This window comes from Balaenoptera physalus (genome assembly GCF_965194825.1).
Source record: "Balaenoptera physalus genome assembly, chromosome: 3".
Classification (NCBI taxonomy): domain Eukaryota; kingdom Metazoa; phylum Chordata; class Mammalia; order Artiodactyla; family Balaenopteridae; genus Balaenoptera; species Balaenoptera physalus.
The window spans coordinates 36,287,694-36,311,869 of NC_138890.1; the positions used below are offsets into that span (position 1 = coordinate 36,287,694).

The 24,176-nt window shown below is 35.4% G+C and overlaps 1 long non-coding RNA gene across 1 annotated transcript in view; it reads right to left on the reverse strand.

Moving 5' to 3' along the window:
• LOC309658285 overlaps positions 1–17,746 on the reverse strand; it is a 126,331-nt gene extending 108,585 nt beyond the window's left edge. Inside the window, exon 1 of the long non-coding RNA XR_014262176.1 lies at positions 7,332–17,746. This is a non-coding gene — a long non-coding RNA (uncharacterized lncRNA). The remainder of the gene's footprint in view (positions 1–7,331) is intronic.
• Between the last annotated feature and the right edge of the window lie 6,430 nt (positions 17,747–24,176).

The window sequence follows — 24,176 nt, forward strand, 5'->3', positions numbered from 1 at the left end:
TCAATCATTTGACTTATTCTTGGTCAGCTTGAGCCCCCATGTTTTCTAACGCCTATTCTAAGTCTTCATCTCTGAGCCAGCTAAAAAGAATCATCCTCTCTCTGTACTATGGTTGCACAGGAAGTATTTAGTCAGTAAAGATTCAGGAGATTTTATTGAACACATGATACCTTCAAAGACTGAAAAAACAGACGTGCAAGGAGATTCCATAAATTTCAATCATTTGCCAATTCCTCTCTTCTCTTCTAATGAAACACACTCAGGAACACCCTTAAAGCATTATTGAACTAAGATCATGTTTCTGTATATGGATTTCAAATTACATAACCCCCAAATAAAATAGAGTAAGGAAGTCGAATAAACATTTTATTATTTTTTGATTTATGACAGCTTTTGTGGTTTTTAAAAAAAATCCTGTATGAAATTATTTCAATAATTTTACTACTTTGGTGCTCTTGTTTTGCTGGAATCTGTTCAGATGTTTAATTTACCTGTTGGGTAGTACAGAACTGAACACCAGAAACACCCACATGCAAAAGGGGAAGGAAGTGTAAAGAAAAATATTCCTTAGTATTTTAAATAACTCATGAATAGATTTCTTAGCACATCATGCTACACCTAAAAAAATCCAGATTTCTATGGTTATTATATCAGATGGAGAAATGGAGCAATATAGACTTTTTAAGTCTTTCCCACCTTAACCCATGTTCACAGAAGGATGTAAATGTGTCCAAGAAACAGAACTTGTTTGTTTAATAGAGATACTCTAACTCAGTTGGCTGCAAAGGAATAAAAGAAAGTCATTTTGTAGATGTTTGTCCATTGAAAGCCACCCACATCAAAGGCATTCATTAAAGACTGGGTCAACGGTAAGAGATTTAAATTTTTCTGACCAGTTCATTTTCAATTTTGATTTACTGTTAAATCTCCATTTTTTTTTTCTTTCAGTAATGGGCTTAATGATATATAACTTAATTTACATTCTATAAATTTCACCCTCAACGTTATACAATTCAGGAGTTTTTAGTATATTCACATTGTTGTAAGTGATGGAAGGTGGATAATGGCAGCTCCACACTTGCATTCTTCCAGCTCAGTAGCTTCTCTAGGAAATATGACTACCCCTTCATAATAGTTCAAACAGTTTTCCAAGATTGAGTCTTATTTGGCTATCTGGGGTCTAAATAAAACTGCAGTGGTTTCACATTGCACTGAGAATTAAATGTAAACCTCTTTCTATGACCTATGAAACCATCTCTAAAAGATACGGCCTCTCTCTCCCTTCCTCTCTGATCTTATAGCCTAATACTACGCCCGCCCATCCCTCTCCAGACATGCAGAGTTTCTGTCTGGTCTTAGAATATTCTGGTCTTTTTCCTACTCTGTAGACTTTAGGATTCTATACTTGATCTTTCTCTGTTGAGAGTGTGACATTCTGAAAGATGTTAATAGTTGTTGTAGGAAGTATTTATTATTTAGGTGCTATCCCTTTCTTGTTTTATGCAGTTTTGGTATAGCTGTAAAACAAGATAATTTTTTGTCCTGGCCAAGAGGTAGGAATGTTAGCCTTAGCCAATCAGCTTCTTTCTTCTGGAATTTTGTACTTTGATTGAATTTGTGTAAAGACGAACAGAGTTACACTTATTTAGTACACAGGCTCTGATACTGAGGTAACTATTCACTAGTTTTTACAATTCCTGGAGATCACCTTATTTGCATTCTTTCTGAGACTTGGTTGTTCAGTAACATATTTGTTAGGGCTTCCGTAACAATGTACCACAGATTGGGAAGCTTAAACAATATAAACTTATTTTCTCATAGTTCTGGAGGTTGGAAGTCCAAGATCAAGGGTTGGTTTCTTTTTAGGCTTGTGGATGGCCCTCTGTCTTCACATGGTCTTTCCTTTGTGCATGCCTGTGTCCAATCTCCTCTTATAAAGACGTCAGTCATATTGAATTAGGGTCCACCTATAAGACCTCACTTTAATTACCTCTTTAAGGATAGTATTGAATATCTCCAAATACAGTTCATATTCTGAGGTACTGGGGAATTGGGACTTCAGCTTATGTATTTACGGGGAAATAATTCAGTCCATAATCTCTTCGATTTTATGACTAAACTGTAACTTCCAATACACATATATATTTTGTTTAGCTTAGTCTAAATCAGCCTCTGTTGCTTGCAGTCAAAGAACCCAAATGACTAAACTGGACCACAGTTTCAGAGATGGAACTCATTGAACCATTATGCTATTTTATGTCCTATTTACAGAGAATATAAAAATACATGGCCATTTAGCCGTGTGAAAGGAACTCTGTGAGGCATGAGTGAATATGGACACTTTTGCTACCTTTACTTAGGGGCCAATTTATTTAAAATTTTGTATCCATAGCTTTTTTTCCCCTGGAACTGGGGCTTCTTTGCTTGTCCAAGGGGAAGGGAAAGTCATCTGGGGGACAGAGGAGAACCAGCAGCCATGTTTTATTAAGCTTGTACCAACCTAAAATCAGATTCTAAACTTTATACATGGTTTACATATCAGACCTGTTTTGTTATTGAAAATCTTAGCTCCCTAGTAAAATAAAGAATGATTTTTGTCATTATTTCAATCTTTATTAAAGCATCATTATTTTTTTAATTTATTTAAGCTCAAAGAATAAAAAACACTGTCATACTTGCTCTCTGAAGCAACCAATTATACACTGAAACATCTGTTGTACTCTACACAAGGATTCTGATAGCAGATTTTTTATAAACATAATATTTATATAAAGCTCAAAATAATATATACAATTAAATGTACTATATAAACAGAATTTTTTTCACTTGCTAAGCTTTTTACATAATCTATGAACATGTATTTTCTTCTTAAATGATTCCAAGTAATTATCCCAATGCCACCTGAAAGTAAATTGTTCAAAACTGGGTGTTATCCTATTCTTGCCTTAAACTTGCTACTGTTTCTGTTTTCACATTTAGCCATTGTCACTGTTTTAACATGTACTCAGTTTTCCAAACTAAGGAACTTGAAATCACACTTGATTTTTGTTAATATTTGGGCCTTTTTCAATCAATCACCAAGATCCATTGCCTTGAAATTACCACTTCACTCTCAGCCCATGAGGATTCGGTGGAGATGATGCTATCATTCAGGTCTGGGGCATCCTACTATACTTTACAGAAGTGATAAACGGTGACCCCAGATGGCCTGCTAGGACTCAGTCTTGGGAATGTTTTTGAGTTATTAGGTAGCCATATTTCCCAGAGAAGCTTTTGAGCTGGAAGAATGTAAGTGTGGAGCTGCCATTAGCCACCTTCCAGCATAAGGTGGAAATCTGTTTGAGAATAAATGTAACCAGAGTAAATCACTGATTGATTCTAGAGAGATACAGATATTCAATGACATGTTTGAACTCTAGTCTGTTTCTGAAGTTAGCAGATATCTCTGAACTTTTCAGTTCCCTGAGCAAATAAATTCTCCTTTGCTTTAGTCTGAGTTGGGTTCTGTCAACTACAGTAGAAAGAATCCAGAGTCTTATAACAGTGAATAAATGAGGAGCTATTATTTTAATATTTTGGAAGTTATTTTCCAAATATATCAATACTAACACTTATGGGATTCCTTGATTTCACAATCTCTGCTCAATTCCCCATGGCATATTTAGATTATTGTTACAACTTCTATTCTTTTTTACCCTATGACCCAGTTTACATAACAGTATTCACATTTAGGCTTTGGCTGTTTTTTCATGATGCAAAATAAAGAAGATCTGTGTGTGTGTGTGTGTGTGTGTGTGTGATATATGAGCCCACTGGAGCTGTAACAAAATATGCTGCTTTCACTCTTGTAATTGTGGTCAAACTACTCCTGCTTCTTCTAAGGCTAATCTTAACAGATAGATATAAAATCAACACCATTTCACCTTCTCAAGGTTTTCGCTTCTGAAATCATCTCCGCATCCCTCACTACATTTATCAGTTCTACTCTCTGTACTGAGTCACTTCATCAGCGTAAAATATGCCATGATATCCCCCAATTTAAATATATTATATGACCCTTTCCCTATCTCCCTATTCAGCTCTTCTTTCCATATCACTGCATCTCTTTTGGGAAAACTCTGCACATTTTTCTGTCTTCACATCTTATCCTTCTACCCTAATCAAATTTTTGTTTCTACTGCTACTCAGAAACTACTTTTGTTTGGATCAACAGTGGCTCTCAATATTACTAAATTTACTTTCTGAAACTGTCTTATTTCCTTAGTATTTAACCCAGTTGAAAATTTTTCTTTACTAGAGAAGAGGTATCTCAAATTAAGGTAGTCAGCACTGACCTCTTAATATTTCACCAAGCACCCCTTTGCTCCCAGCTATGCTTTCTTAGATTCCCTCTCACTTAATCATATATAATTCACTTAATTATCCAGGTCAAAGATCTAAGAGTTAGTTAGTCTCTCTTTTTCCTCTCCTTTGATATGCAATTAATCAGCAAGTTCTCTTAGCTTCTCCTTCAAAATACATCCTGAATCTAACCACGTCTCACCAACTCTTCTGCTTCTGCTTTGGTCTGAGTCAGCATCTCCCTCATGCCACAATCCTCCCTGTCACACATCTTGCTTTGTTTCCTGCTACACACCTCCTCTGGTATATTCCCAACATGATAGTTATGTTTATCGTTCCTTGTCTGGCAAATATGGTAATCCTCATTTTACAAATACAGCTACAGTTTATAGGGGTGAAGTGATTTGTCCAAAATCATATCATTTCACACATCGTTTCTGAAAGTTAGGTTTCACTCAGCTCTGCCTGCCTAAAGGTTTGGGCTCTTAATCTTACATCTGTGCATATTGTTTGTCCCTCCGTAAAGGATGTGTATGCCATTCTTTTTTTTTTGGATTAGTAAATTGAGACTCAAAATTAAGAACAGACTTGCCTAAGATCCCACAGTTAACTGTCAACAGTGCTCAGGTTATCATCCAATATCTTAAAATGTAGGAAAGTTTTATTCAGTAGAGGATTCTATTTTTAAAATTGAATAGCTTATTCCTATTGTTGTTTATTTTAAATATACTCTTCATGGTTACAAACTATGCTGCAAGCAAAATTGTACTATTGAGGAGATCAAGAAACTCGGAACAGTGCGGCTTGAAGAACAAATAAGGAAATCTTTTTTTTTTTTTAGTTGGTTCCGATAAACCAATTAGTTATTTTTTTCTTACCATGATGATATACAAAAAGACTATAAAAGTATCTTTATTATTGAAAGCACTGGAAAAAAAATTGCTTTTGTAAGTTTAATACTTTACAGTCCATAAATGCTTTCCTCCATTGAAATGATTTAACTGAAAATTGCAATGCAATGTAACTATTGCAATGCACTGTAATACAGCAGATAGTTTCATGAATTAAGTGAATAAAAATTATGTAGACAAATAACCACACTTTCTCTCTTGTATTATATGAAATTATGCTTGAGAAATAGTTATCATTTTTCTTTTTATTATGTTTTCAAAATGAGAGGTTTGAGTGGGTAATATTCTAATTTTGCAAGATTTTAACTAAAACTTTGTAAAAATGGAAAATAATGTTAATAAAATATGAATTAATCATAGCTTTACTTGTAAAATTAAGAATTTATTTCAGGGCTTCCCTGGTGGCACAGTGGTTGAGAATCTGCCTGCCAATGCGGGGTACACGGGTTCGATCCCTGGTCCGGGAGGATCCCACATGCCGCAGAGCAGATAAGACCATGTGCCACAACTACTGAGCCTGCGCTCTAGAGCCCATGAGCCATAACTACTAAGCCCGCGTGCCACAACTACTGAAGCCCGCGTGCCTAGAACCCGTGCTCTGAAACAAAGAGAAGGCACCCCAATGAGAAGCCCGTGCACTGCAACGAAGATTAGCCCCCGCTTGCCGCAACTAGAGAAAGCCCGCGTGCAGCAACGAAGACCCAACGCAGCCAAAAATAAATAAATTAATTAATTAATTTAAAAAAATTTATTTCAGCAAGAGAGAATACATTCATAATTTAAAATTTCCATAGCAACCAAAAAATGTTCATTTACAGTAGCAGCTTTAAGGGAGAATGAAACATTAAATAAACTTATATGGCCTATTAAGATAAAACTTTAAAAGAACCTCAACAGAGGAAAATATTAAACAATGGTTATATTTTTAATCAGTCTTCTAAATCAAGATTATTCTTTTGTATTGATGCAAAATAAAGATAAGCAAATAATAATTATGTTTATATAAATTAATAAAAAGTAATTAAGCATATTCTCGGCATAAAAATTGATGAAAGAAAAAAATGAAAAAATGATAAAGTTTTGCTACTTGATATAAGCATATTTAAATATAATTATAATTAATTATAAAATTGTTTAAAACAACAAATCTATTCACTGTTTGACAACTGAGTGGTTGGATTTTGGCTATTACTTTCATCTTTTTCTATAAGTTTATTTTGCTCTCAATTTACTTAATGAGAAAATAGCAAAAGGATGACAAGGGGGAAATTAATAAAGTTTTAAAAATTCATGTCAAAAGCTCTTTTAATTAGAAAAATATTAAATGTGAATTCTTCCAGCTTTTCATCAGATAATCATTTTGCACATATGATATCCAGATGTGAAAAAAGGAACTACCTCAAACCATTTAGCTGTCCTATATTCCTTGGAAAGTGCTCATGCTGCTAGAAGTAAGATTCAGTTCTTTGATATAAATACTTCGCACAGCTAAAGTTCAAACTTTATTGTTTCTAACATCTATAGTTAAGCAGTAAAATGGAACAGAAACATATTTCCGTTTTGGGTGTGAATTTGTGTTCTATATGTTATAAAATAATTTAATATAGGCCAGATGAAAATTGTTGCATACTTAGAATGGGAGAAGTTTACCCAGTCTCTGAATTATAGATCTTGTCCCATATCCAATTGTAGTGAATACGGGAGTCCTTACCTGTTCAGATTTTTTTTTTTTTTAACATCTTTATTGGAGTATACTTGCTTCACAATGGTGTGTTAGTTTCTGCTTTATAACAAAGTAAATCAGCTATACATATACACATATCCCCATATCTCCTCCCTCTTGTGTCTCCCTCCCACCCTCCCTATCCCACCGCTCTAGGTGGTCACAAAGCACCAAGCTGATCTCCCTGTGCTATGCAGCTGCTTCCCACTAGCTATCTATTTTACATTTGGTAGTGTATATAAGTCCATGCCACTCTCTCACTTCGTCCCAGCTTACCCTTCCCTCTCCCCGTGTCCTCAAGTCCATTCTCTACATCTGCGTCTTTATTCCTGTCCTGCCTCTAGGTTCTTCAGAACCATTTTTATTTTTTAATTTTTTTTAGATTCCATATATATGTGTTAGCATACAGTATTTGTTTTTCTCTTTCTGACTTACTTCACTCTGTATGACAGACTCTAGGTCCATCCACCTCACTACAAATAACTCAATTTTGTTTCTTTTTATGGCTGAGTAATATTCCATTGTATATATGTGCCACATCTTCTTTATCCATTCATCTGTCGATGGACACTTAGGTTGCTTCCATGTCCTGGCTATTGTAAATAGAGCTGCAATGAACATTGTGGTACATGACTCTTTTTGAATTATGGTTTTCTCAGGGTATATGCCCAGTAGTGGGATTGCTGGGTCGTATGGTAGTTCTATTTTTAGTTTTTTGAGGACTCTCCATAATGTTCTCCATAGTGGCTGTATCAATTTTCATTCCCACCAACAGTGTAGAAGGGTTCCCTTTTCTCCACATCCTCTCCAGCATTTATTGTTTGTAGATTTTTTGAGGATGGCCATTCTGACTGGTGTGAGATGATATCTCATTGTAGTTTTGATTTGCATTTCTCTAATGATTAATGATGTTGAGCATTCTTTCATGTGTTTGTTGGCTATCTGTATATCTTCTTTGGAGAAATGTCTATTTAAGTCTTCTGCCCATTTTTGGATTGGGTTATTTGTCTTTTTGATACTGAGCTGTATGAGCTGCTTGTAAATTTTGGAGATTAATCCTTTGTCAGTTGCTTCATTTGCAAATATTTTCTCCCATTCTGAGGGTTGTCTTTTTTTATTTTTAATGAACATGTTTTCTTTCACTATACTAGAAATCTAGAAATTGTTTTGTTCCCCTTTTTATTAAAGGAGTCTGTTGCACCTCCCTGGCTCACCTTTCCCCCCACCTCCTTCTCTCCCAATTACATTGCTAATGCTCTAGCAATGTTGGTGTTGACAATAGCACTGCAAGGGATTGTCCAGTACAACAGATATTCAGTTACAAAGCGTGATTTTTTTAAAATATATTTTTACAACCCATGGCTCTTAAGGCTTTGAAAGCCTAATGGGAAACGTTGGCAACTCCTAAATTCATTACTTTGTACTCTGTGGTGCTTAACTATCATGGAATTTTGCTCTATTAAATTATACTCCATTATCTAAACAAGTATTAGCTCTCTGTCTGATAAAAATAAATGAATTCCCCAGGCAAAAGGCTAAAAGGCTAACAAGAAATATGAATTCAATCAGGGTGTTTAAAGTTGATGACTTCAGATTCTGAAGGCAGAGATTCAGACTTTCTAGAACTTAATTCCAGACACATCACTGATATTTGGATAGCAGAGAAGTAGAAGTGGTAGCCTGTGAATAATTCTTTCACTTGCCCACAAGCTACATGTTATATGTTCTAGAAAACAGATGGATAAAAGATTATCTTTTGTTTCTATATCTACTAGAGGTACATACTCCCTTACAAATACAGCACTTCAGTTGTGAGAACTCAATGTCAAGCCATTTCCCTCTGGCACGTAGAATATATTTTTTTCTCTGTTTTATTTGCAAAATGTATTATAACATGGTGTTCTTTCAGAGTTTTGTGATAAGCATTGCTAGCATCCATGTACTTTAAATTGCCCTCAAATACAACTATTTCTCAAACACTTGTAACATTTTTTCAGGGTTATTCAGTACTCTTCTCACTGATCCTAACACCAAATACAACATTCTTAATTTGGTAGCAGTTAAACTGTTTGTACCTATAACACTGAAAAGGCTTTTAGGGATTGGTTACAATGAGGCAATTCAGGTATATCAGCCTGAAGTATTTTGGCGTATAGACCTTCATTCTGTCTGGATGGAAATCAAATTGGAAGAAAAGAGGCACTTTGGGTCTAGCAGAGAGGTGAGTGATACTTTTGAAATATCTACAAATACCATTTTTCTTTCAAGTTCACAGTACTTTTGGGGAAGATTCTTGCCAATATCTCAAGGAAGCTGCTTGCCTCAGAAGAGAACCCTAGGAAAGGAAAGTTGTGTGAATGAGAGAGAGTGTAAAAGGATGGAAAGCAGGCATTTCTGCAATCTTTTACTTGATTTAGCCTCAATCTACTTTTGAATGTGTTTTGGCTAGAAAACTTCCTGTTTTTGCACTTCAGAAGAGACATGGATTTTTAAAAGACTAGGTTTTTACATGAGAAGAACTGGATCCTTAAGTTCACCAATATAATTCCATCAAAAGAAGTGTCTTAGTAGAGGGTCTAAAACCACTCACATACGTGCCAGTCTCGCCAGGAAGTGATGACATGGGATATTTCAGCACCTTCTGTGTCCTTTCTGTATTCAGAGTGTGAGAATCTCAGAGCTCTTCCAGTTCCTGAAAATGTCATCTTCACAGATCTGTTCAGCCTCACACATGTCACTTGACTTTGGTTTGATCCAAGGATGTTTCAGGGAGTAGTCTTTGATGCCGGACATATGTTCTAAGGATGTATCGCCAGAGTGTAAGTGGAGGCCACTAACTGACTACTGACTTAACACCTACATAAAATTTTAGGAGGACTTTTCTTCACAGCTATCATTCCATTTTCACACCTCAGATCCCAACTCTGGCTTGTCAATGATTATTGTTTGACAGCAAAATGGCAAATTAAATTTTCAAAAAAGAGTATTTCTTTTCTGTAAGTCCTTTGGGAGGGAAGACAAAGGAGGAATTTATGGCTAAGCAATTTCTTAGGGTGTAGATTTCACCATCCAGTTTTACACAGGTAGTGTTCGTATGATTAATTTCCATATAATCTCTTGTAAAACACCACTTTGCACTCGTTGCTTTATATTGACTTTGTTTGTGCTTTTTGTACCTTTGAAGAGAGGAGCTGAAATGTTCAGTAATCAGTGATTGTATTTTTCCTTTGTGTCTTTGACCGGAATGGCCTTTAGTCTCAGTTGATTATTGCTGAAATAAAGAAAAGATGAATTTCACAAGTGTGTGATTTCTCAGGTAAAATTGTTGATGAAGATAAGCTGAAAACACAAAATGAACTGTTGGTATGTTAAAATATTGATTTCTATATACAAATCAAGACAACAGTGCTCAGGCAGGATACTGTTTATGATATACTTCAATGAAGTTATTGAACCAATATAAAAACCTATATGAAACTTATGAATTTAGTTAAATGTGTAAGTTGCTTTTTCTTTACACTGGAAATATTTGAACAATGCCTTGAATTTTGTAACATGAAAATATATGTTGCTGTATTCATAGAAAAAGATGAGAAAAAGTTTAATATTTTTTTCAATAGTACGTATACAAACTTTAATTCAAGGCTTGGATTATAAGTCTACATTGTTCAATTTATTTACAGAACTGATTTAGAACTTTATGAACAACAATGAAAGTGAAAAATTATAAATCATAGGCTTCATCTCCAGAAAAATGAAAAAGTTTAGGTGTCAAAGCAAAAATGCAAAGAAAAGACTATCATGAGTATAGCACAAAATTATTATTCTGTTCTTGGTCTCAGAACTCAAGTTATTATAGTTGTAGTTTCCATACATGTGAACTAAGAAGTAAAATAAGTTCAATAATCCTTTTATTAGTCTGCTCTATCCAAACAATACTATAACCATTTTTAACATATCCATATAACCAAAAAATTAAAACATAGCAGAAAATGATGAATGTGGAACTTAATACACATACACAGGAATGAAGGAAAAAGGAGACATCTTCTTGAAAGAGGCTCATAGTACCAGTGATAGGAAGGATGACACATGCAGAGAGATTAATTCCACCGACATCTATTCCCAAAGCAACAGACCAAACAGAAGTCTTCCTTTTTGCACGTCCAGATCATGGCCCATGTGTGCACACCACAAAACTGTGTCTATGATATGCATACTATACTCCCGGTTATATTTTGAACATGCTTCCAAGATGGAGCAAAATCTGATGTTCAGAACAATTCTGGATATCCAGTGATTTGAGCCATAGAAACAACCAACCCAGGTTAATCATAGAATCACTTCTGTCAGCTGTGTAACAAGTGGTGGGCACTGTTATTCAGACAGTTAGCTCAGTTATCACAGGCAGAATCTAACTAAATGCATCAAGGAGCCTTATTTCATATGGTCAAGCTGTCCAAAGTTTTCAACTTCTTATATTCCATATGGTCAAATTATCCCACATTTTCCATTTCTTCTGTGCATTAGCAATAGCTGTGACAATAACATTTCTAGATGTAAGGGAACCATGAGAGCTATACTATAAAAGCAATTTTATTTTACATGATAATATGGCTATGCTGATTATTGCAGAGAGTTTTTAACTTATTTTTCTGCTGTCTTTATCAGAAACTTTCATATATTCAGTAATTTTCTTAACAAACAACTCAAACACCCACAGATTTAAAAAGGAATAATGCTGTAATGATTGTCATATATGCATACTTAATGGATGTATTGTTTCCTTTTCCAGTTTTACTGAGAAATAATTAACATATCACTTTACTTTTTTAAGTTTGTGTCACATGTTCAGCCATCTTTTCTCCTTAGGGGTTGACAGAAGAAGATTGTTGTGAAACTAACCTGGGAACATTTAAATGTTGGATAATTAATGAAGCAATGATGTCATCATTATATACTATCAATTGGCATTTAATAAATTAGAAAAAGCCCTCTTGAATGTGTTATCCCATACAACAGATACTGATTTTCTCTAAAAAAAAATTCAAACTTCCAGAGTGAAGATTTGAGTTTTCAGTTAGTTTTAAGATTTTGATTATATACCAACTATGAAGAGATATTATCATTTTGGAGGCAGATTTTTATGGTGAAATCTTTTGTTTTGAGGTAAAAATACAAAAGCATCATTCAAAAAAGTTATCTCCATCCAAAATGAAAATAAATAAAGAAACACAAGCTTTAAATGACACATTACACAAGATGGACTTAATTGATATTTATAGGACAATCCATCCCAAAACAAGATAATACACTTTCTTCTCAGGTGCTCATGGAACATTCTCCAGGATACATCATATCTTGGGTCACAAATCAAGCCTTGGTAAATTTAAGAAAATTGAAATCGTAACAAGTATCTTTTCTGACCAAAACGCTATAAGACTAGATATCAATTACAGGGAAAAAAAACTGTAAAAAATACAAACACATGGAAGCTAAACAATATGCTACTAAATAACCAAGAGATCACTGAAGAAATCAAAGAAGAAATAAAAAAATTCTAGAAACAAATCACAATGAAAACACAACTCAAAACCTATGGGATGCAGCAAGATCAGTTCTAAGAGGGAAGTTAATAGCAATACAATCCTACCTCAAGAAACAAGAAAAATCTCAAACAACCTAACCTTACACCTAAAGCAATTAGAGAAAGAAGAACAAAAAAACCCCAAAGTTAGCAGAAGGAAAGAAATCATAAAGATCAGATCAGAAATAAATGAAAAAGAAATGGAGGAAACGAAAGCAAAGATCAATAAAACTAAAAGCTGGTTCTTTGAGAAGATAAACAAAATTGATAAACCAGTAGCCAGACTCATCAAGAAAAAAAGGGAGAAGACTCAAATCAACAGAATTAGAAACGAAAAAGGAGAGGTAACAACTGACACTGCAGAAATACAAATGATCATGAGAGATTACTACAAGCAATTCTATGCCAATGAAATGGACAACCTGGAAGAAATGGACAAATTCTTAGAAAAGCACAACCTTCTGACACTGAACCAGGAAGAAATAGAAAATATGAACAGACCAATCACAAGCACTGAAATTGAGACTGTGAGTAAAAATCTTCAACAAACAAAAGCCCAGGACCACATGGCTTCACAGGTGAATTCTATCAAACATTTAGAGAAGAGCTAACACCTATCCTTCTCAAACTCTTCCAGAATATAGCAGGGGGAGGAACCCTCCGAAACTCATTCTATGAGCCCACCATCACTCTGATACCAAAACCAGACAAAGATGTCACAAAGAAAGAAAACTACAGGCTAATACCACTGATGAACATAGATGCAAACATCCTCAACAAAATACTAGCATACAGAATCCAACAGCACATTAAAAGGATCATACACCATGATCAAGTGGGATTTTTCCCAGGAATGCAAGGACTCTTCAATATACTCAAATCAATCAATGTGATACACCATATTAACAAATTGAAGGAGAAAAACCATATGATCATCTCAATAGATGCAGAAAAAGCTTTTGACAAAATTCAACACTGACTTATGATAAAAACCCTCCAGAAAGTAGGCATAGGGGGAACTTACCTCAACATAATAAAGGCCATATATGACAAACACACAACCATCATTGTTCTCAGTGGTGAAAACTGAAAGCATTTCTTCTAAGATCAGGAGCAAGAAAAGGTTGCCCACTCTCATTGCTATTATTCAACATAGTTTTGGAAGTTTTAGCCACAGCAGTGAGAGAAGAAAAAGAAATAAAAGTAATCCAAATCAGAAAAGAAGCAGTAAAACTGTCACTGTTTGCAGATGACATGATACTATACATAGATAATCCTAAAGATGCTTTGAGAAAACTACTAGAGCTAAGCAATAAATTTGGTGAAGTAGCAGGATACAAAATGAATGCACAGAAATCTCTTGCATTCCTATACACTAATGATGAAAAATCTGTAAGAGAAATTAAGGAAACACTCCCATTTACCCCTGCAACAAAAAGAATAAAATACCTAGGAATAAACCTACCTAGGGAGACAAAAGACCTGTATGCAGAAAACATAAGACACTAGTGAAAGAAATTAAAGATAATACAAACAGATGGAAAGATATACCATGTTCTTGGATTGGAATAGTAAACACTGTGAAAATGACTGTACTACCCAAAGCAATCTACAGATTCAGTGCAATCCCTATCAAACTACCAATGGCATTTTTCACAGAACTAGAACAAAATATTTCACATTTTGTATGGAAACACAAAAGATCCCGACTAGCCAAAGAAACCTTGAGAAAGAAAAAGGGAGCTGGAGGAATCAGGTTCCCTGACTTCAAACTGTACGACAAAGCTACAGTAATCAAGACAGTATGATACTGGCACAAAAACAGAAATATAGATCAATGGAACAGGATAGAAAGCCCAGAGATAAACCCACACACATATGGTCACCATATCTTTGATAAAGGAGGCAAGAATATACAATGGAGAAAAGACAGCCTCTTCAATAAGTGGTGCTGGGAAAACTGGACAGCTACATGTAAAAGAATGAAATTAGAACACTCCTTAACACCATATACAAAAATAAACTCAAAATGGATTAAAGACCTAAATGTAAGGGCAGATACTATCAAACTCTTAGAGGAAAACATAGGCAGAACACTCTATGACATAAATCACCGCAAGATCCTTTTTCACCCACCTCCTAGAGAAGTGGAAATAAAAGCAAAAATAAACAAATGTGACCTAATCAAACTCAAAAGCTTTTGCACAGTGAAGGAAACCATAAACAAGATGAAAAGATAACCCTCAGAATGGGAGAAAATATTTGCAAACGAAGCAACTGACAAAGGATTAATCTCCAACACATACAAGCAGCTCATGCAGCTCAACATCAAAAAAACAAACAACCCAATCCAAAAATGGGCAGAAGACCTAAATAGACATTTCTCCAAAGAAGATATACAGATGGCCAGCAAACACATAAAAGGATGCTCAACATCACTAATCATTAGAGAAATGCAAATCAAAATTACAATGAGGTATCACCTCACACCAAGCAGAATGGCCATCCTCAAAAAATCTACAAACAATAAATGCTGGAGAGGGTGTGGTGAAAAGGGAACTCTCTTGCACTGTTGGTGTGAATGTAAATTGATACAGCCACTGTGGAGAACAGTTGGAAGTTCCTTAAAACGCTAAAAATAGAACTACCATATGACCCAGCAATCCCACTACTGGGCATATACCCTGAGAAAACCGTAATTCAAAAAGAGTCATGTACCACAATGTTCACTGCAGCACTATTTACAATAGCCAGGACATGGAAGCAACCTAAGTGTCCATCGACAGATGAATGGATAAAGAAGATGTGGCACATATATACAATGGGATATTACTCAGCCATAAAAAGAAACAAAATTGAGTTATTTGTAGTGACGTGGATGGACCTAGAGTCTGTCATACAGAGTGAAGTAAGTCAGAAAGAGAAAAACAAATAGTGTATGCTAACAAATATATGGAATCTAAAAAAAAAAAAAAAAAAAGGGTTCTGAAGAACCTAGGAGCAGGACAGGAATAAAGACGCAGACGTAGAGAATGAACTTGAGGACATAGGGATGGGGAAGGGTAAGCTGGGACGAAGTGAGAGAGTGGCATGGACATATATACACTAACAATTGTTAAAGATAGCTAATGGGAAGCAGCTGCATTGCACAGGGAGATCAGCTCGGTGCTGTGTGACCACCTAGAGGGGTGGGATAGGGAGGGTGGGAGGGAGACACAAGAGGGAGGGTATATGGGGATATATGTATACATATAGCTGATTCACTTTGTTATATAGCAGAAACTAACACAACATTGTAAAGCAATTATACTCCAGTAAAGATGTTAAAAGAAAAAACAAATTATTTCCCTCTGGTTCCTGTTTCTAAAGAAAATAAAATTAATGCTTAAATCTAAGAGTTTAGAATGAAAAAGGAAGAAAAAATTTAACAAAGAAATGGATATATAGTGACAAAATCATAAGAGTTTCATAAATGCTGAAAGCAAAGATGTGGGTTTAGAGAATAAATAGAAAGTGATAAAATGATGTTAAGGTAGTGAGACTCACCATTTCAGCAGATAGAGAATGAAGAATGAACCCATACATTGTATTTTTTTCTTCTCAAAAAGCACTATGATAAAATATAAACTAGATTTAACCCAAACCCAAATATAAACTAGATAACCCAATATATTTTTATGTGCCAAATATTTTTCTGACTGATTCTGCATTTTCAGTGAAGTTAAAAATTATGAAATAAATATTTATGTTTTTCATTTACAGAAAATTTTTAAATGTTTAGCCTGTTGTACATTAGGAGTCTTTATGATGTCATGACAGAAACCTCAGTTCTAATTGGCTTTAACTGTAAAAGAAATTTTGGGCCTTATGAAATCAGGCTGACCCTACTTGAAGCTTTATGCATAGGCTCAAAAGAAACCACCTGTGATGGTTAATTTTATATGTTAACTTGACTGGGCAATGCCCAGATAGCTGGTAAAACATTATTGCTGGCTGTGTCTGTGAAGGTGTTTCTGAAAGAAATTAGAACGTAATCAGTTGACTGAGTAAAGAAGATTACCCTCACCAATGCAGGTGGGCATGATCCAACCCACTGAGGTTCTGAACAGAACAAAGATGGTGGAGAAAGGGCGAATTTGCTCTCTGCTCTCTGCAACCTCTTCCCTCATGACTGCAGGATGTCTGCCAGGTAGTCCTTAAACTACATGCTCTTTTTCAAGCAGGAAAGATAAAGTATCTATCTCCAATAGCTATGAACTTCACATACTCACTTTAATTGGATGTCTAGTTTATGTATCTATTCCTGAGCCAATTATGAGGGCCAAAGGAATGTAATTTTGTGATTCATTTGGGACTGGTGAAACGCACCACTCCTAGAAACAAGGGTGTATTCATTTTCAATCAGAAGTACATGAGTAAAGAGTAGGGAAGGGGTGGTGATCCAGAGGAACATCAGGGTATGGTTACTTGTAGTGGTTTCCTGAAACTGCTGCAACAAATTGCCATGGACTTGGTGACTTCAAACAAAACACGTTTTTTTTAACAGTTCTGGAGGCAAGAAGCCCAAAATCAGGCAGTAGGGCCTCACCCCTTCTTTCCACTCCTCTAAGGAAGAATCTCTTCCAGGCTTCACCTAGCTTTCGGTGGCTCCCAGCATTCCTTGGCTTGTGGTTACTCTGCTGTGTGCCTTTGTGGTCACATTGCCTCCTCTTCCTTGTTTCTCTATAAAAATACCTGTGAGTTTTCTTATGAAAATACCTGTGAGTTTATTTAGGTCCCACCTGGAAATCTAGGATAATTACATTATCTCAAAATCTTTAATTACATCTGCAAAGATCCTCTTCCCAAATATAAAATTTACACGTTCTAGGGATTAGGACTTGATATCTTTGGGTCGCTATGATTGCATTACATTTATCAAATAATATGAAATCAGAGCTGGATGACCCTAAACAATAAATGTCCACCACATTCACCAATGGAGACAGTATGATATGATGGATGAGTAGGATTCCAGCCAAGCTTTGGTCATTGGGTTGGAATCTTTGCTGTCCCAATTACAGTCTTTATGTGCTGTACAATTTACCTGAGCCTCAGTTTCCTATACCTAAACGAGAGATAATAAAAGTATCTACCTCATTCGGTTGAGTGGGGATTAAATAAAATGTATGTAAAAACTTAGCGTATATACACTACCAAATGTAAAATAGATAGCTAGTGGGAAGCAGCTGCATAGCACAGGGAGATCAGCTCAGTGCTCTGTAACCACCTAGAGGGGTGGGATAGGGAGGGTGGGAGGCAGGGAGATGCAAGAGGGAGGAGATATGGGGATATATGTATACGTATAGCTGATTCACTTTGTTATAATGCAGAAACTAGCACACCATTGTAAAGCAATTATACTCCAATAAAGATGTTAAAAAAAAACATTTTACCTAATACATAGTACTTTATAAATATTAGCTATTAGTATTTGTTTAACATTTTAAGACTGACATATCAGAATAAAACACCCCTGATCATTTTAATGCCATTTGTTTCCCTCTTTTTTTGCCACAAATAAAAGTAATATAACAGCATGCAAAGAGTGAACAATTGGGAGGTAGGAGATCTGACCTCCCGCCACTGATCTGAAACCAGAGACAAGTATGTCCTGTCTGAACAGCACTCTCTTTATCTACAAATGGAGATGAATGTAGATCAGAGGTCAGCAAACCACACTCTGTGGCCCAAATCTGGCCACATTCATTCATTTAGGTTTTGTCTGTGGCCACTTCTAATGTCCCACAACAGCAGAGCTGAGCCGTCCCTAGGAAGGAAGACTGTCTAGCCCACAAAGCCAAAAATATTCACTATCTGATCCTTTACAGAAAAAAATTGCAAAGCTCTAGTTTAGATGCTTACTTAGGACTTTCTGCCTTAAGTTTCTATAATTCCAAACACCTCACTTTTCAGATTCTGGACCAAGTAAACCAACAGATGATGGGGTTAATTTATCTAGATCATGCACTGAATTATAGAGCCTCATAGAGATAATACATTTATAGGTATAATACATTTCCAAACAAATCAGTTGGTACTTGATGATTTAATTGGAGGAGGGGGATGGAATCAAAACAAAAAGAAACTAATCCTTCTGAATAAATGACAAAGCCTTCTCAAATGGATAAATAACTCAAACATAGTCTTGTTTTCCATGATGATTTTAGCCTAGTAAGGACTCACTTGAGGAATAGATGTTTTAAAATATTAAGTGTTACTTATTAGAAGTACACAAATAATTGCAACACTCTACCCTTCTCTAATTGCCTAATGATGTCTGTTTTAAGGAATAGATAAGAATAGTTATAATTGTCATATCAAAATACCAGTTAAGTAAGACTGGCCTCTACTGGTATCAGTGTTATAATAGGCTAGATTCTAGATTTCCATGAGTCTTTGAGGCTCGTGCAGTGAGAAAACCTTTTCCTTATGATTACCACTCTTTAGCAACTGTGTTAAAGAAACAAAGAGGACATTAAAATAAAATAAAAGCACCTTGCATCAAGTTTAGTCGGCACTCCGTAAGAGATTGTCTTTGCACCTGAGGGAGAGTAGTCTGAATCTAGGGTAGCTGATGCTTGTGTTGGCTGTTGCCAGGCCGCCTCCTCTGCGGATACAATTTTCTGTACGTGCCATGGTGTGAGGAAGGCTGGGAAGCACTCTAGAATCTGAACTGGGACGGTGGGAGGCTATAAATTAATGGGTGAAATTGTTTCAACTTTTGGAGATGTGGTGCCACTTGATCACCCAACCCCTCCTTTCTAAGATTTCTAACAAATTGATAAATAGATGTAATTAGCCAAATGAAGAAGAGTTCTCAGGGTTGCCGTAAGCAGAACCGGAGAATGTGGCGGCTAGAAGTGCAGTGAATTTTATCATGGATTTGAGAAACCTGTTGCTAAAGTTATATCCTTAGATTGATAGTTATTGGCATGGAATGGAGGAAAGGAGGAGGTGAAGGGAGGAAATGTCCATTCAAATATTTCTTCCCTAAGAACGGGAAGTCTCCTCCTCCCTCTAGAAACACAAATGGAAGAGAACAAGCATATCTTTTAACACATTTACATAGAACAATAACAAAACTTTGACCTAAAACCAGGAAATTGGGATACTAGTTCTTTACTAGTATGTTGCTGATTCTAGCATTTGCCTTAATTCCTCTGAGCCACCAGTGCATCTTCTATTATGTATAAGTCAAAATATCTTGCCTTTTAGAAGTCACTGTAATATATTATCATGTGCAGTCCCTTCCCTTCTAAGATCAGTGATAATGTAAAAAGTGACTAATACTCAGTTCTTGGGAGGATCACAAGCTCTGACTTAATTAGAAGAAATTAACGTATCTTAAACATCTTATTCTAAGAAACTATGCTGGGAAGTGGGATGGTATTGTATCACCATATACTCTATTATTTCATGATTCCCTGTTTATAAATGGCACAATAATTATTGCCTATAGGATTAAGTTGCTTAAAATCTTGTGCAGGAAATCTGACTTTTTCTATTGAAGAGGAAGTTTATTAGTAAAAAGAACAGTATCTTCTCTTTTCTTTTTGAATGAAAATTTTAACTGTTCTTATTTTATATTATTTTATTTTATTTTGTTTTCTCACTGGACAAATGTTTATTGATTTCTGATTTTATGCAGAATATTGTGTTAAGCCCCAGGGGGGTGGGGTGCCAGGATTAATACAAGTTTCTGCCACTGAAGAACTGCCAGTGTGTTCGTATTACATGTATGGCATGTGACAGTGATGTGAGGGACAGGAATGTCAGAGAAGCACATAGATGACTCTGTCTGAGGAGTTGGGGAGGCTGCATAGAGGAAATGACCTTTGACCCAAGTTTTAAATCATGAATAGTAATTTACACTTTACCCAAGAAAAAACCTAGTTGATTTTTTTTGACCTTGCCGCTACTCCTCAATGACTGTGCTGATTGATGACTGTTATCCTTAGCAATGGATGTTAAATTATATAGTGCTGAGGAAGATGAAGAGATCAGAGGTATTTTGCTAGAAACGTCACATGTTATAGAAGAACCTTGCAGAATGGAAAGAGAGAAGAAAAGAAGGAAAATATTTGCTTAATATTGTTTCTTCATATAGAAAGAACACTGTCTTTTAATAGAAAAGACACCCTGGGAGCCAATTAAAAATAAACAAATAATAATCTTGGGGAATGAATTAAAAGATATATTTCTACTCTAGACCTGCTAATAATCTTGAAAAAATATGATAACTGCATTATTATTAAACAGTTTCATCCCAGGATGAAATGACTGTAATAAAAAATAATTTTGATTTTACAGAAACATTTTATTATGGAATAATACAATATATGCAATACATAACAACTTCATAAATATACTTATAACATACTAAAATGAAACAATCATTTTTCCCTAATTATTTTCCATGAATTTTATAGTCATTTAGGTGAGTAAATATAGTTAAATTATGAAAAGATGTGAAAAATGCTTTGTATAATGAATGTTGAAAGCACTGCACTTTTGACACAGACTTATGGATGAAATTATTTGTCCTGGAAGTAAATTATAATATAAATCAGTGTTAATAATTTATTTTAGCTCTATTACCTCCAAATAATTACATTTGTATCACAATACAAACTATCTTGAATATAATGGTGCTAAAAAATCATAGCAGAGAATAGAATAAAATCAATTTGTAGTTTTTCAGAAATGTTCACCAGAAGCATAGATATCATCTGCATTAATACAGCATTTTCTATTTATGCAGTGCTTTTGTTTAACTGACTGTGCAAAATTGTTATTTATAAGTGACACAGCATTCGTCTTCTGATCCACAAATTTTGAGATGTTTTAAAAGAAATTACTTTTGAATGTATATTGTTTTGGCAGGAGTAGTGGATAGAGAGGCATGCATATAATGAAAGAAATTTTGACCCTGTAAGATTGGGATGAGGGATAAAATACATAAAGTGTCTAACAGAATTCTTGGAACAAAACAACTGTTCAAATCCTACAATTTTGCCATTGGTGATTAGAACAAGAAGGCATCAGTGTTGAATTTGTAGCAAAGAGTTCACGGTAGAGATGGGTGTTTTAATTCATCTTATCATGCATTTAATCAGCAAAGTTTTATCGATCACCTACTATATGCCAGACATTTAACTATATACTAGAGATACAATTGTGAAGGCAACACTATCCCTGACTATAGTTTAGAAATGAGGAAGCTAATAATTAATTTTCAAAAAGTTTATTCAAGGACTTCCCTGGTGGTGCAGTGGTTAAAAATCCGCCTGCCAATGCAGGGGACATGGGTTCGATTCCTGGTCCAGGAAGATCCCACATGCCGTGGAGCAACTAAGACCGTGTGCCACAACTACTGAGCCTGCGCTCTAGAACCTGCGTGCCACAACTACTGAAGCCCACGTGCCTAGAGCCCATGCTCCGCAACAAGAGAAGCCACCGCAATGAGAAGCCCATGCACCGCAGCGAAGAGTAGCCCCCACTCGCCGCAACTAGAGAAAGCCCATGCGCAGCAACGAAGACCCAACGTGGCCAAAAATAAATAAATTAAAAACAAAAAAGTTTATTCAAGCTTATATACCATGTTAATGGAAAGATACAAGACAAGAAAATAACTGCGGAGCAACACCCAGAACTGTAATATTCTATAAATCCTTTCTTAAACTAAATAAAATCAAATATGTAAAATCATCTAACCTAGTACTTAGCATAGTGTAGCAATAGAAAAATAAAATTATGTTTGCAACTGTGTTGTGACACAAACATCTGCTTTTGTAACTCAAACTACCAGACATAAGATGTCAGGACCATACATAGGCAGTATGAACTGCTCTGATTTCATTTTGTACATAGTTAAATTTTTTCTGACACCTGAAATATTACTTTGAAAACTTTATAAATTTACTACTAGATATACTAGATATTTCTCCAGCATGGAGAGAGTATTTTTTAAAAAATTAAGAATTTGGGGCAACAAAGTTTAACTACACAATTGGACAAAGTAAGGAATCCTACTCATTCAACACATTTTCATTACTTCTAGCACATTCTATGTCTAGTGATACAATGATAAATGGGATATTGTTCTGACCCTCTAGCAGAAGGGTGCCCCTTGGCATTTTTAAGCAGAAACAGCTCCTAGGATTAGGAGAAACAACAGAATGAAAAGACTATTTGACTTAATAAGAATTGATAGATTTTTCCAAATATCTGAAATAACATGTTGAAAAAAGAATTAAACTTTTATGTAACTCAACAAGGCAGAGTTAGAACCAAAGGGAAGGCAATTTGGCTACCCATGGAATTATCCAATATGGGCACTAGCTGCTTTGAGACTACAGCTATTCAATGCTAAGCTTCTTTGTCCTTTGTCAAGACTATTGGAGAACCTCCTGGAAAATGTGCCCTCTATTCCTCATGCCATGACCAGAGCACACAGCACTAATCAATCTTGGTGCTCTGAGCCCAGACAAATCTCAGAAAATGTCTCAACATAGGATTACAGGCAGCCACAGCTATTAGATTAGTTTTTTTAGCTGAAATGTTGCCATTCCTGAGATGTAACAAACTCCTTGATGTATTAGTGATTAGAGTTTACCAAAGATTTTTTTCTAAATGAATTGTTATATCTCCTATTCATTAAAGCTTTTTTGGTCACACCCTTCCTAACTGCTGTCTGGATGGAGTGAATAAATATGACAGCCTTACCTTGTTTCTGATCTTTAAAAGAAAAGTGTTAAATATTTTTCTAAAAGCATGATATAAGTAGGTTCATTCTGTAGATGATCAATTTTAGATTGAATAATATCTCTTCAATTTCGAGTCTGCTACAAGTTTTCATTAAAAGCAGTTATTGAATTTTATCAAAGGTATTTTTTTACATTGATTAAGACAATCATATGATTTTTCATCTTCATTCTTCTTATGTTATGAATTATATTGATTGAGTTTAAAAGTAATACCAAGTTTGTGTTTCTGGAAGAAGTCCAAGAATTTAGTTCTAGAGTAGTATCATTTTTTAATGTATTGTTGGATTTTGTTAATATTTCATTGAAGTGTTTGTATCTATACTAATAAGGGATGCTATCTAAAATTTTTTCTTCTAATATTTATTGCCAGTTTTGGTATCAGAGTTATTGTAATGGTCTCAAAAAACAAGTTGGGGACTTCCCTGGTGGTGCAGTGGTTAAGAATCCACCTGCCAATGCAGGGGACATGGGTTCGAGCCCTGGTCTGGGAAGATCCCACATGCCACGGAGCAACTAAGCCCATGCGCCACAAGTACTGAGCCTGAGCTTTAGAGCCCATGAGCCACAACTATTGAGCCCATGTGCCACAACTACTGAAGCCCACGCACCTAGAACCCGTGCTCCCCAACAAAGAGAAGCCACCACAATGAGAAGCCTGCACACCGCAACGAAGAGTAGCCCCCGCTCGCCGCAACTAGAGAAAGCCTGTGTGCAGTGACGAAGACCCAATGCAGCCAAAAATAAATAAATAAATAAATTAATTAATTAATTAAATTAATTTTAAAAAACCCAAGTTGGTACATGTT